Consider the following 12,820-nt stretch of genomic DNA (forward strand, 5'->3'; position numbering starts at 1 on the left):
GGCGTGGGGACCGGGTTTGAGTAGTAATCACCTATGTGATATCTCGATGTGATGCTTGTCAAAGGTGTAGGTGATACAGCTCCAAAGGCCTGCTCCTGAGGGACCTTGCATGCACTGGCAAATTGGCTATTATAGCTTGCTGATAAGTAAAGGGAAACCTGGGCTCTAATAATGATGGTGGATCTGTTTTCCCAGTGGGTTGAGGCCACGGCCTCTGTGATTGCCAAAAACTTAATGATGGAGATAAACCCTCAGTAGGGACTGCCCTGCCGCTTGTATTATGAAAAAGGGACACACTTCACAGGGAAGGTGTGTCAGGCTATGGAACTAAGGAACAGAACTCTGAAAGATCAACAAGACATCAGACTAAAGGAACACCATGGATAGATGCTCTGCCTACAGTCTCCTGTGTAGCCTGTGGGCTGGATCAAACAGAACTGTGGAATTGAGCCTGTTTGATATCATCACGTGCCAACCAACGAAACTTCCTGGAGGGCCAAATTTGGCTAATGGATAGTTGAATTTGCTATTTAATTCTCTATTGCAGTATTGTAGGTTGTTAATTGAAGCAGTGCACGGGGCTGGTAAACAGGTGATTGACGCTTGTGGATCTCCAGTAGAGGGAAGACACGACTTGATACCTTGCGAGTGGGTGTGGGTAAAGAAGATACCCTGCCAAATGTTGCAACCCCGCTGAGGAGGATACCTGAGGAGGTACTGTATCAAGTGCTACTGACTACCGACTGCCATCCGAGTGACAGGATGAGATCGCTGAATCTACACTTTGCACTGTCACGAGTTACTGCACCAGAGACTGAGTGAACAAAAATAAATATGTTGTCACCGTTTCTGTGTCAGTTAGGCTTCTTGGGGGGGTGGGGGATGACAGTGTGAATGTTAAGGGTAAGGAGTGTTACTCAAATGGGGAATATGGAATCAATACCTTCTTGGTATTGTCATATCAGCCACAAATAATAATCAGAGCTTATATTGGGTTTATATTGCTATACAAGAGTATAGGAGTAATCCCCTTTGATAGAGGTGATTATTTAGGTTTATTGGCATGGGTAAATAGTTCTGCTTTTAGTCTGAGTGTACCTCAAATGTATTAGATTGGAACTAACCATATGCTCCCCGCTATAATCACAGTTTTAGTCCATCCTCTATTAGAGTGATAAGCAGTTGTATGTAGTACTTATATTCCAGACAATTCATGGACTTAGCACAGCACATCTATGATGTTGGACAAAAATATCACGACTATAATCTTAATGACTGGGGAGTGGGAAAGTGGCTGGAGTCTGTGTTTGGAGCCTGGAGAGGATCACTGGTAGAATATATCTTTATGACCTAATACTACTAATCATTTTTTATTTTATGTATTCACTGTCATTAAGCTGTATATAATCATTCAATACCATTCAATATAATCATGAGGAGGACAAGAATCTCATTGTTTATAACATAGTGGTGTGGAAACAAATATGTTCTAAAGGAGGGACTGAAGGAATGTTATACATTTTATAAAAGCTAACAAACTGCTTGTCTTTTAGCTTCCTAACTGCTTATTATCACAGTCGTTGGAAGGGACGAACTGTGGAATGGCAGGACAGCAAAAAAGACCCTATGCTTAGCAGCGAGACGGGGGTTAGCCCGGACTCTGTTCAGGAAATGCCGTATAGAAACTGTTGTGGAATTTTATCAAAGAAGAGCCAGGAGAGGTATTCTCATTCACTCAGTAAGGTCTTAAATAGGCTACACAACAAGACACACCAGAAAGACATGAATAATCACAGGGAACTAGAAACAGGAGAGAAGTAGAGCATACTGGGTGTACTGGCATGACACTTATAACCCTGGCAAGTGGAAACATACCAGGGGGCATCTATAGGTCACTGGAAAAGTACAGCTCATGTCCTACATGTAGTAAAAAGGGAAGTTGAATGTCTTGTTTTGCGAATGTTAGCAATAACTAAAGTCTTAATAAGAAGTTGTTTTCATCTACGCGAGGTTGACTGTAAACTAATGATTCATTTTAGGGATTAGGTAATCTATGTCAAAAGTAGGAAGCTTGTCTGTTACTTTGTATAAAAAGCACTGAGCAACATCTTTCGGAGAGACTAGCTTCTGCAAGCTGATCTCCTGTATGCATCCGGATAAACAGCTCTTCTTTCACCAACACCCGGACTCTGACATTTTGATGTTTCTTCAACTTCTTTAAACTAATGTGTGGGAATTTCACAAGCAATTCCACAAGCAAGAGGTTGCCAGCAGCTGTAACACCAGGCAATGTTTTCAGGTTTACAAGTCATGTAAAAAAATAACTTTTACCACAATTCAAAGGTCTGGACAAAATGCACAAAAAAGGGTGCTTTAACCTGATATCCATCGTATTAATATCCATATGGAAGCGATGTAAAATTTTCCTGTACCGCTGGCTTGTCATACACCACCTTCTGCATTTTCTTTAATGTCTGGTTCTCGATGAGCTGGTCCTTTTTAACATGCACTATCCCCTGCTCAATAGAAATGTGTTTAAATTCCCTGTCCTCATCATACAGGTTAATGGTTAATGGCAAAGTCAAAAACCAGTTCCCGCAGACTCTGAAAGTTAATTTTTTCTCAATTGTTCACATTGAGCATAATACCTTTCAGCTTTAAAAAGGCTTTTCCTCCAGATAGCTTGTACCCATACACTTAGGCCCTGTTGAAACAAATTATGTGATGTGTTCGCCAGTATCGATTTCGTTGGTCAATTACTGGTCAACTAACCGGATTCCACTTCCACTTGTGGGGAAGATGACAAAGATAACCGAGTCTATGTCATGGTAAAGACCTTGCAAAATGTTTAAAAACTTGTAAACTCCATCCTGGCATAGCCAGTGGTAAAGTTGGCTATGAAAATGTGAGCGTTACTTTGACCTGTGTAGTGGTCTTCAGTGTGTTTCCAGGTGACACATGGTGTATGATCATTGATAAAACTCATAAAAGTGGAGAAAGAAAGAGCATTATTAATGCTTTTTCAGATGCTGCTGAGTTTTTGAGCAATGTTAGAATAATAGTTACATGTACTGAACTAATTTTCCTCACCAAAATCTAATTACAGATTGCAACCAGGAGTCTGTAACATCTTTCTCTGTAACAAATTTAAAAAGTTCAAAAGTGACAGCAGCCCTGTTACCCTGCAACTCACAACTGGCAACCCAATGAAGCTAAGCAGGTGTGAGCCTGGTCAGTACCTGGGTGACAGACCTCCTGGGAAAAACCTAAGTTTGCTGCTGGAAGAGCTGTTAGTGGGACCAGCAGGGGGTGTTCACCCTGCAGTCTATGTGGGTCCTAAAGACACAGTATAGTGACGGGGACACTATACTGTAAAAAGATGCTGCCCTTCAGGTGAGACGTAAAACCGAGGTCCCGACTCTGTGCTCATTAAAATTCCCAGGGTGTTTTCTCAAAAAGTGCAGGGGTGTAACACTGGTGTCCTGGCCAAATTTCCCATTGGCCCTTACCGATCATGGCCTCCTAATAATCCCTATCTATGAATTGGCTTCATTACTCTGTTCTCTTCCCCACTAATAGCTGATGTGTGGTGAGTGTTCTAGCGCACTATGGCTGCCATCACATCATCCAGGTGGGGTTGCTCATTGCTGGTGGAGGAGAGTCCCCATTACCTGTAAAGCGCTTTGAGTGGAGTGTCCAGAAAAGCATTATATAACACTACTGTATGTAAGTGTAAACAATAATTTTTATTATTGAAATAGGAGTAGTAGTAGTATGTACCACTCAACTGAACAAAACACTAATAGGTCCTAAACTTACATTAATATCACTTAACATTGAATACATTGTAATATATATAGAAAACAAAAATCATCGCTAATACACAATATCCAGATACGACCTCAGGAAAGCTACCAAAATAGCTAAATACAACTACAGAGTTAAATTAGTCATATTACCACAGCTGCAACGCACGGACCATGTGGAGTGGTATACGCACCATTACAGACTACAAAACGCAACCCAGCTATATCGCACAACAGTATGCCTCTCTTCCTGATGAGCTAAACTCATTATACCCTCGGATTGAGGTCAGCAACGCAGATCCAGTCAGGAAGATTCCAGAAATCCAAAACGGAAACCCACTGATCATATCCAGAGCGGATGTGTGTAACGTTTTTAAAAAGACCAATCCACGCAAGGCTCCTGGCCCTGATGCCATCCCTGGCTGCATTCTGAAGGCATGTGCAGACCAGTTGGCAGATGTCTTCTCGGACATTTTTAATCTCTCTCTAGCTCAGTTTATAGTTCCTTCCTGCTTTAAGAAAACCAGCATTTTCCCTGTTCCTAAAAAATCCAGAGTCAGCTGCCTAAATGACTACTGCCCTGTTGCACTCACATCAGTTATCATGAAGTGCTTCGAGCGGTTGGTCAAAGCATACATCATTGCCTGACACCCTAGACCCACTGCAATTTGCATACCGCCAGAACAGGTCAACAGAAGATGCTATTGCCACTGCCCTCCATACTGCCCTCTCACACCTGGATAAGAAAGGAACATATATAATGCTGTTTGTTGATTACAGCTCAGCATTCAATGGTGCCATCAATACTCGTCATCAAGCTCCAGGACCTGGGACTGAACACCTCCCTCTGTAATTGGATCCTGGACTTCTTGACGGAAGGTCCGCAGGTGGTGAAGGTGGGCACCAACATATCCTCTACCCTGACTCTAAACACTGGAGCCCCCCAAGGCTGCGTGCTTAGCCCTGTCCTCTACTCCTTATTTACCCATGACTGTGTCACCAGGCATAACTCAAACTCCATCATCAAGTTTGCGGATGATACAACAGTCATTGGCCTGATTACAGATGGTGAGGAGTCTGCATACAGGGAGGAGGTTGAAACCCTGGCAGTATGGTGCCAGGAGAACAACCTCTCTCTGAACATCAGTAAGACTAAGGAGATGATTGTGGACTATAGGAAACATCAGGGAGGAGACCACACACCTATTTACATCAATGGGACTGCAGTGGAGAGGGTCAGCAGCTATAAGTTCCTGGGAGTTAACATTTCAGAGGATTTAACCTGGACCCACCACACCAACACCGTGGTCAAGACAGCACGGCAGCGCCTGTTCTTTCTCCGCAGGCTAAAGAAGTTCGGCATGCCGTCACATATCTAGGCCAACTTCTACAGGTGCATTATTGAGACCATCCTGACTGGTTGCATCACTGCCTGGTATGGGAACTGCTCCGCCTGAGATCGCAAAGTATTGCAGAGGGTGGTGAAGTCAGCGCAGCTTATCACCAGCTGTGAGCTACCAAGCATCCAGGAGATCTACTCAGCTAGATGTCTGAAGAAGGCCAGGTCCATTCTCGAGGACCCCAGTAATCCCAGTCACAAACTGTTTTCCCTCCTACCGTCCAGTAAATGGTACCAAAGCATTTGGTCCTATTCCAACAGACTACGGAACAGCTTCTACCTCCAGGCAATAAGACTGCTAAATAGCCAACCTGTAGCTCCTTAGCAAATCACCTGTAATGGCTACATGGACGGATTGGACAGCAACAAGCCTGCAACTGTTTCTTTGTGCCCGCAGGAGATCTGACTCCCCAAAGATTGGATGAGTATTAAACTTTACTGCATTACAGCTCGAGAATTCAATTGTTATCCCAACCAGTTGTTATCAATTTAATTCCTAAGAGTTACAGATGCAGCCATTCAAAATGCACGGTACAAAACCGCGGTACGGTAAACTACCCACAAGCCACCGCAGGGCACTGCTGTAAGTGATTGGCTGGCCAAAATGACCGACAGGGGCACTCGTGGTGCATTGATTGGTAGTGAAAAGATTTAATCATTTAATGTCTTTACTGTGCACATTTTAATCCGCTTAGTTTTGAATATTTATATGGAATTTTACCACTTAAGGGAAATTTTAGTAGCTGAGCATAAAAAGAAGAGGAGCATAATGCATCTGAAGGTCATAAACGATATTAATTTAGGAACATAAACATTACTGTATGTACATAAACTGTACTGTGTATGGCTGGTCTTGGTAGTTTAAAGAAAAAATACACACCAGTCTTCCATTTCTCCCTAAATATTTTAAGCATTAAAGTTTTATGAAACGGTACCCAAATATGCGATTGCTGTATAGAATGAATTTTAATTTAAAAAAATTATTTAACACAAAAATTAAGCTGTTTGCATCTTCTGCCTGAGAACAGTCACCCGTTGCTACCCAATGCAGAAACACAGCCACTAACTAGCAAAGAGAGGACATTAGCTAGCCAATATGATAAAGAAATAAATGATTATTTTGTTTATTTCTTTTGCACATTTATTTGAACATTTCCATTGATTGTACAAGCACTTGAAACTGTCCAATACCTAGTTCATCAGGCATTTTCTTTTACGCTGCGGGCATTCTCCCGGTCTGGCGCCGGTCTGTGTCTTCTAGGATATAATGCCAGCGAACTCTTGTTTTTATGTCCACTATAACAGACAATCTCCTTTACTTTATCTAACAAATGCACACTTTTAGAATTTGATTAACAGGGAATATAATATGGAATTGCGTATCTAAACAAATTAATAACGATATAATTATATTCGTGTATTGTCTGGCGGAATAAACTGAAGAGGTTAGTTAATGCGACACGGAATTATATCGTTTATGAGCATGTGAAAGGCATGGTGAATCGGAGATTCTCAAGAATTACTTTGTATGATTGGAAACGAATGCGTGATCGGATCAACTAAATGCTGTGGTGTTACTTTTTGTCAATGAAAAAATAAACTCTTTTCGTTTACAAAGACGGTCACAAAGAATGTGGACCAGGGTAATACTTTGAGCTTACAGCTTGTCCAAGGTCATTTATTATTAATACTATTAGTAATATCTTCGGTAAAGACTTTGATGCATAAAATATTCCTGCTTAATTAAAATATTTATGATAAAGGTGGTAGGTTGTGTACTTTTGTCCAACAGAACAATCTTGCTTTTATAAAATATACCGCCTTTTTAATGTTTAATGATAAACATGCTGTAATACACTGTTTAAATTTAAAAGTCTAAAGAGTATACAACTTAAATTCTTAATTGATTAAAGATTGTCCCTCAGCAGTGATCGGGATTCGAAACCGACGTTTTCTGGTGACAGCTCAACTGCTGTACAGGAGAGGTTAGCCTTTATTAGCTCCACCTGGCGGTTTTACAAGGTGATTCTGGATACTATTAACAGAATCTAATTTGCATACGGTATGATCCGGTGTACTGCGACACGCCCACCGTGTTATACTGCAGCATTCCCCGCTTGTTTTGAATGGCTGCATCTGTTTGTACTTGTTTTGAGTATCTAATGTAGAAGTTATAACCAAGTTCATGAATGATATACCGAACGTATGTCCTCTTGATATGTGTAACTCTTTGTGACTGACTGAATATATATCTCTTGTATTCTGATAACCCTCACGATAAGATCTGTTAGGTTTATATGCATATTTTATGTATTAATAAATGTATCCTCGTGTATTAGTACCTGTGTTTGTGCGTTGTTTGAGTTATATTGCAAGGTTGGATTCTAAAGCCATTAAATTAATCATTTTGTGATTTACGGCTACAATTAATAATTGTCCCTGTAAATGCCCAAAACCCTACAGAACTGGTGTCTCGTGAGAGCACACTACAGCTGTAAGGACCGTGTGTCATCAGTGTACTTGACCACAAACATAAATGCTATTTGTAGATGATGATATGAAAAGGAGGAGATACAGAGTGAAGATTCCAAGAACAGAACCCTGGGGCACTCCTCATTGCTTTAGATATAGAAGAGAAAAGTACATACATCAATACACATTTTTCCAATGCTGAATGAAAACCTTCTCATTAAGTGGCCTTCCATTTCTGCTCAAATGTACAACTGTTCAGTTTACCGGAACATGTTAAATCATGAAATCTAGAAGATAGCAGATAGACTTGTACTCTTTTCCTTATTGAAAGTGCTAATCTACAGTATGTTTCCAAGATGGCACCTGTGAATGTGCTAAAGTTAAGTACGGTAGCTGGTCTCCTGTAACAGGCTTGTCACAATGTGAGCTGCCAATTACATTTGTTAAACCTGTAGTTGATTAAGGAGATGAGTTTTAATATCCTTTTCCTGACATTTAATTGCAATAAGGTTAAATGCTTCAAATGTTACACGAGAAATGTAACCCAGCCTGGTTAAGTGGAATTATTATCACATTCTTAATATCAGCACCACAATCATTGACTAAGTCTAAGGTCTGCTTTATGCAGAGCCCGTTCTTTGCTTTTTGAAACCAGCAGGCTCAAGTAACGCTCTGGACCAAACTGACAATTTGTTTTATTTGAAAAACAGGAGGAAGCAATTCCTGATGATCAGCTAATCATTTGAACTTCTTTAGATTCTAATTACCTTCATAACTGATATGGAAGCAGTAAGGCTTACTGTTTTACACAAGGCTTCTGAAAGTTGTCGGATTTTTTTGTTGAATAAATCATGACAAAGTAAAATAAGTGTGTGCTATCTATCATGCGAGGTTAGATATATCTACTGGTAGGAGTTGGTGAGGACTTGGTGAAGTTCAGATATGTCTTAATAAGTAAAGCCATAGAATCATAGGGGGATTTTTACATCACTATAGTTGATCCTTATCTAAATTAAAACAGTAAAGAAAGAGTTTCAGTAAACAAAGAGGTTGAACGCAATACTAACAAAAGATGCATAATTGGAAACCATTATGAGTTTGTCTTTGTGGTATTCAGCTTTATATGATCATTTGCATGTACAGGGTTAGTCAAAATGCTGTAGAGAACTGACAGTTTATTACAAATTAATGACATGGGTTACTGTGACAAATTCATGAGACATAGGAGCTCTGTGGAGGCAAGAAAAGAGTTAAGTTCACTTTATTGGCCAATTTTCTTCTATTAGGGATTTGTCTTTTCACAAACCCCAACTTAGTCTCCATGAGAAACACAGACACATACAGGGAGAGAAGCTTGGAGCCTAAGCACAGGGTCAGCCATTTATACGGCACCACTGGAGCAGTTGGGATTAAGGGCCTTGCTCAGAAGACCAAAGGAGTAGGATTCCTCTGCCAGCCGTGGGATTTGGATCTGCAACCTTCCAGCCACAGGCACAAATCCTTAGCCCCAGAGCCACCTCACTGCCCCACATACACGTACATCCACAAAAATGCATACAGATGCAGCCATTCTAAATGAGCGAGGCACACTGCAGTAAAACTCAGTGGACGTGGCGTGTCAAAACGCATCAAAACACATCATACCTCAGTTATGATAACAGTATCACCTTATAAATCAGAATCAGAATCAGAATCACCTTATAAAACCGCCGGGTGGTGCTAATAAAGCTTAACCTCTCATGTACAGCATTGGAGCTGTTGCCAGAAAACGCATGGTTTCAAACTCGTCACTGCTGAAGGACAATCTTTTTCCAATTAAGAATTTAAGTTGTATACTCTTTAGACTTTTAATTATTTTCAACTGTGTATTACAGCATGTTAATCATTAAACATTAAAAAGTCGGTATATTTTATAAAAGCAAGATTGCTCAGTTGGACAAAAGTACACAACCTACCATCTTTATCATACAGATGCAGCCATTCAAAACAAGCGGGCGATACCGCATCATTTTGCGGTGCGCTTTACGCAGTCTACCGCGAGTTACCGTAAATTCTCCTATAATACTGCAAGTAAAATAATAGTATCCGGAATTTCCGCAAGGTGGAGCTAATAAAGCTCAACCTGTCATTTTTGAGCTGTCGCCATGAAAGTCTTTAATGAAGATATTACTAATAGTATTAATAATGAATGACCTTGGACAAGCTGTAAACTCAAAGTATTGTCCTGGTCCACATTCTTTTTTTTCATTGACCGTCTTTGTAAAAGTAACACCACAGCATTTCACAATCACGCATTTGTTTCCAATCATACAAAGTACAGTAATTTTTGAGAATCGATTCACCATGCCTTTCACATGCTCATAAAAGAGATTGATTTAGGAACATATTACTGTATGCAAACTGTACTGTATACAGTATATATATGTATATTTAATGTCTTTACTGTGCCCGTTTAAGTATTGAATATTTATATGGAATTTTACCACTGAAGGGAAATTTTAGTACCTGAACATAAAAAGAATAGGAGCATACTGTAACGCATTTGAAGGCCATAAACGATATTAATTTTGGAACTTAAACATACAGTATATGGCTGGTCTCGGTACTTTAAAGAAAACATACACACCAGTATTCCATTTCTCCCTAAACATTTTAAGCATCGAAGTCTTTAACTAACGTGATACCGGAGTCAACAAGCATACCTTTAGAACTTGATTAAAAGGGAATATAAAATGGAATCGCGAATCTAAAGAAATTAATAACGATATAATTATATTCATGTACTGCAACACAAGAATAGTACACGCTGTACATTGTCTGTTGATAATGTTTCTGTAGTGCTTTTTCAGCACTCTGCATGTGACCTTGCTGGTGGTGCTGTGAGTTAGGTTCCTGACTCCCATGTCACACGCTGTGTGTTTGAATCCTGCTGGAGCCATGACTCTTTTTTAACAAACATTTCTTTAAAAAAATAAAATTTTTCCCTGGCTCAGAGATTAAATAAAACTTCACTCGCACCAAACAAATTTATATTTCTAAATATCACAACATGATCGAATTTAAGTCATTTTAATAACAATGAATAGTCACCTAGGTGTTACAATATAAACATTTATATTGATTTAAATCGTGTTTAAATCGCCTTTATTTAAAACCCATAAATAAGGCTGATACTGTTTAGACTTTTAATTATTTAAAACTGTATTACAGCAGCACAGTGCACAATGCAACGTAAATCGCTATCTTTGTCTTCTGCGTAATAATGTTCACCTCTCTGTCCAGCAAATTAACAATAGTAATAATAATGAACTTTATTGTATATGGCGCCTTTAAAGCTGGCACCTCAAAACACTTTACAGGATAAAAACAATAACAACAATACTGTTAGACTGGGCAAACGATTTTTTTTAAAGAAATACAAAATGAGATATAATGATGTGTTCCGGCTTAGACATTAAGGAAGAGCATAACACGTGGGCCGCCAGCGGGAGTGCTGGCTGTGACGAATTAAACCGGTTTCACAGGTATTTTCAAAGTAGAAGGGGGCGAGATTTCCAGCGAAAGACACCTCCCCCCTCCAAAACCAAGGAAGTACAGTACTTACTATTTAAAAAAAGCTAGGCTCCTCAATGAAATCGCTTTAACATGCTAATGCATTGGTGTAACAGTCCGGGCGTGACAAGCTTCTAATGTCTAATGTCAACCCGACGAAAGGAACCCTTCTTTCATTGGAAGACAATGAACATATTCTAGCCCTAAATGAATTAATAGCAAACATGGTTTACATAAAATACATTTTTCCAAGAAAGTTTAGCCTTTGTCACTAATGAAACCACTAAATAATGACATAAATAAAGAAATCTAAAGATTTTTAAAATACATGACTTTGCTAAAATTTATTTAAAAATCAAAACGATTACAAACGCCAGCAGAGAGAGAGAACAGGGGAGGGGTATTGGCTTTGGATAAGGGCTATGGAAATTAGGTCTATTTGGGAATGTGGAGTTACTGTTATATAGTTACTGTATACTTTTATTTCTTTAGATACGCAAATCCATGTTATTTTTTAATCCCTGACGGGACTGGGAGTCCATAAGAATCGAGTAATAAGTTTCATTGCGCTTTGACAGATCGTCTTTAAATCAATTGTTGATTTAAAGGTTGACAGTAAATGTTTATATTTTAACGCATACTGTACAGCCTCTTTTTCTCTATAAAAATCTAAAAGATATTAGATATTAAGAGAGAGCGTCTGCATTTATAACTTAGTTCTTAAAATTAGTCAAGCAATATGAAGCATCTCCTTTTACTTTTAAGTCCCTTAAATATCATTGAGCACAGCTTTCTCACCACTTAGATTAGAGAGAGAGAGTGTGTAAAACCTGGGCGTAACAGCTGTTTCTTTTTCTGATCACTCGCTCCCTGGATACACGTCTCACCTGTCCTGTTCTTTGTTTTCCTAATTTGCTGTTTATGCCTGCTGCGATCCACTCCTGCCCTCACACCTAAAGAAGACAATTTTAAATTTCTTTGCGCGGTCCATTGTGCAATTAACCCTTGTATGTGCTGTCTTTAAGGTGATATCACATAAAGGTGATATGTAAAATAATGTATTTTATTATTGTTATAGAGAAACATGATCAGATTTTCCCCGGTTCAGAAAAAAGATCTAAAGTATGTCACTAATATACTTTTAATATAGTCTTTGCTGTGCTCTTGAGGATCCTTGTGATATTTCGAGCTCTGGTTGAATGATAAGTGTCGCAGTTTAAATAATTTTCGTAGTTAGAAATTATGAAACACTCTGTTAAAAGCAAGGGAGTTTTTATGTCCGTTACAGTAAAAGAAAATGCCTGACAAAGTAGGGCTTGGACAGATTCCAAGTGCATTTTTGCAATTTACGTTTGCATTGTGCATTGTGCTGCTGTAAAACAGTTTAAAATAATTAGAAGTCTAAAAAGTATCAGCTTTATTTATGGGTTGCAATTTAAAAAAAGTCAAAAACCGCACTCAAAATGCAATTTAGAGCTTTCTGGCAAAAGGAGACACCCAAATTAATGCCACTGTTTGTGCATGAACAAGGTTATACTGCTATTTCCTTAGATACGCAATGCCTGTCTCTCCTGGCTGTGCTCTCTCTCTC

General features: G+C 39.3%; 1 gene segment (V, D, J or C); it reads right to left on the reverse strand.

Annotated features, from left to right (window-relative positions):
- LOC148815891 (Ig kappa chain V-III region MOPC 321-like) overlaps positions 1-12,820 on the reverse strand; it is a 736,297-nt gene that overhangs the window by 404,637 nt on the left and 318,840 nt on the right.

The sequence above is a fragment of the Atractosteus spatula genome, chromosome 24 (genome assembly GCF_055471065.1).
Source record: "Atractosteus spatula isolate fAtrSpa1 chromosome 24, fAtrSpa1.hap1, whole genome shotgun sequence".
In the NCBI taxonomy this organism is placed as follows: Eukaryota; Metazoa; Chordata; class Actinopteri; order Semionotiformes; family Lepisosteidae; genus Atractosteus; species Atractosteus spatula.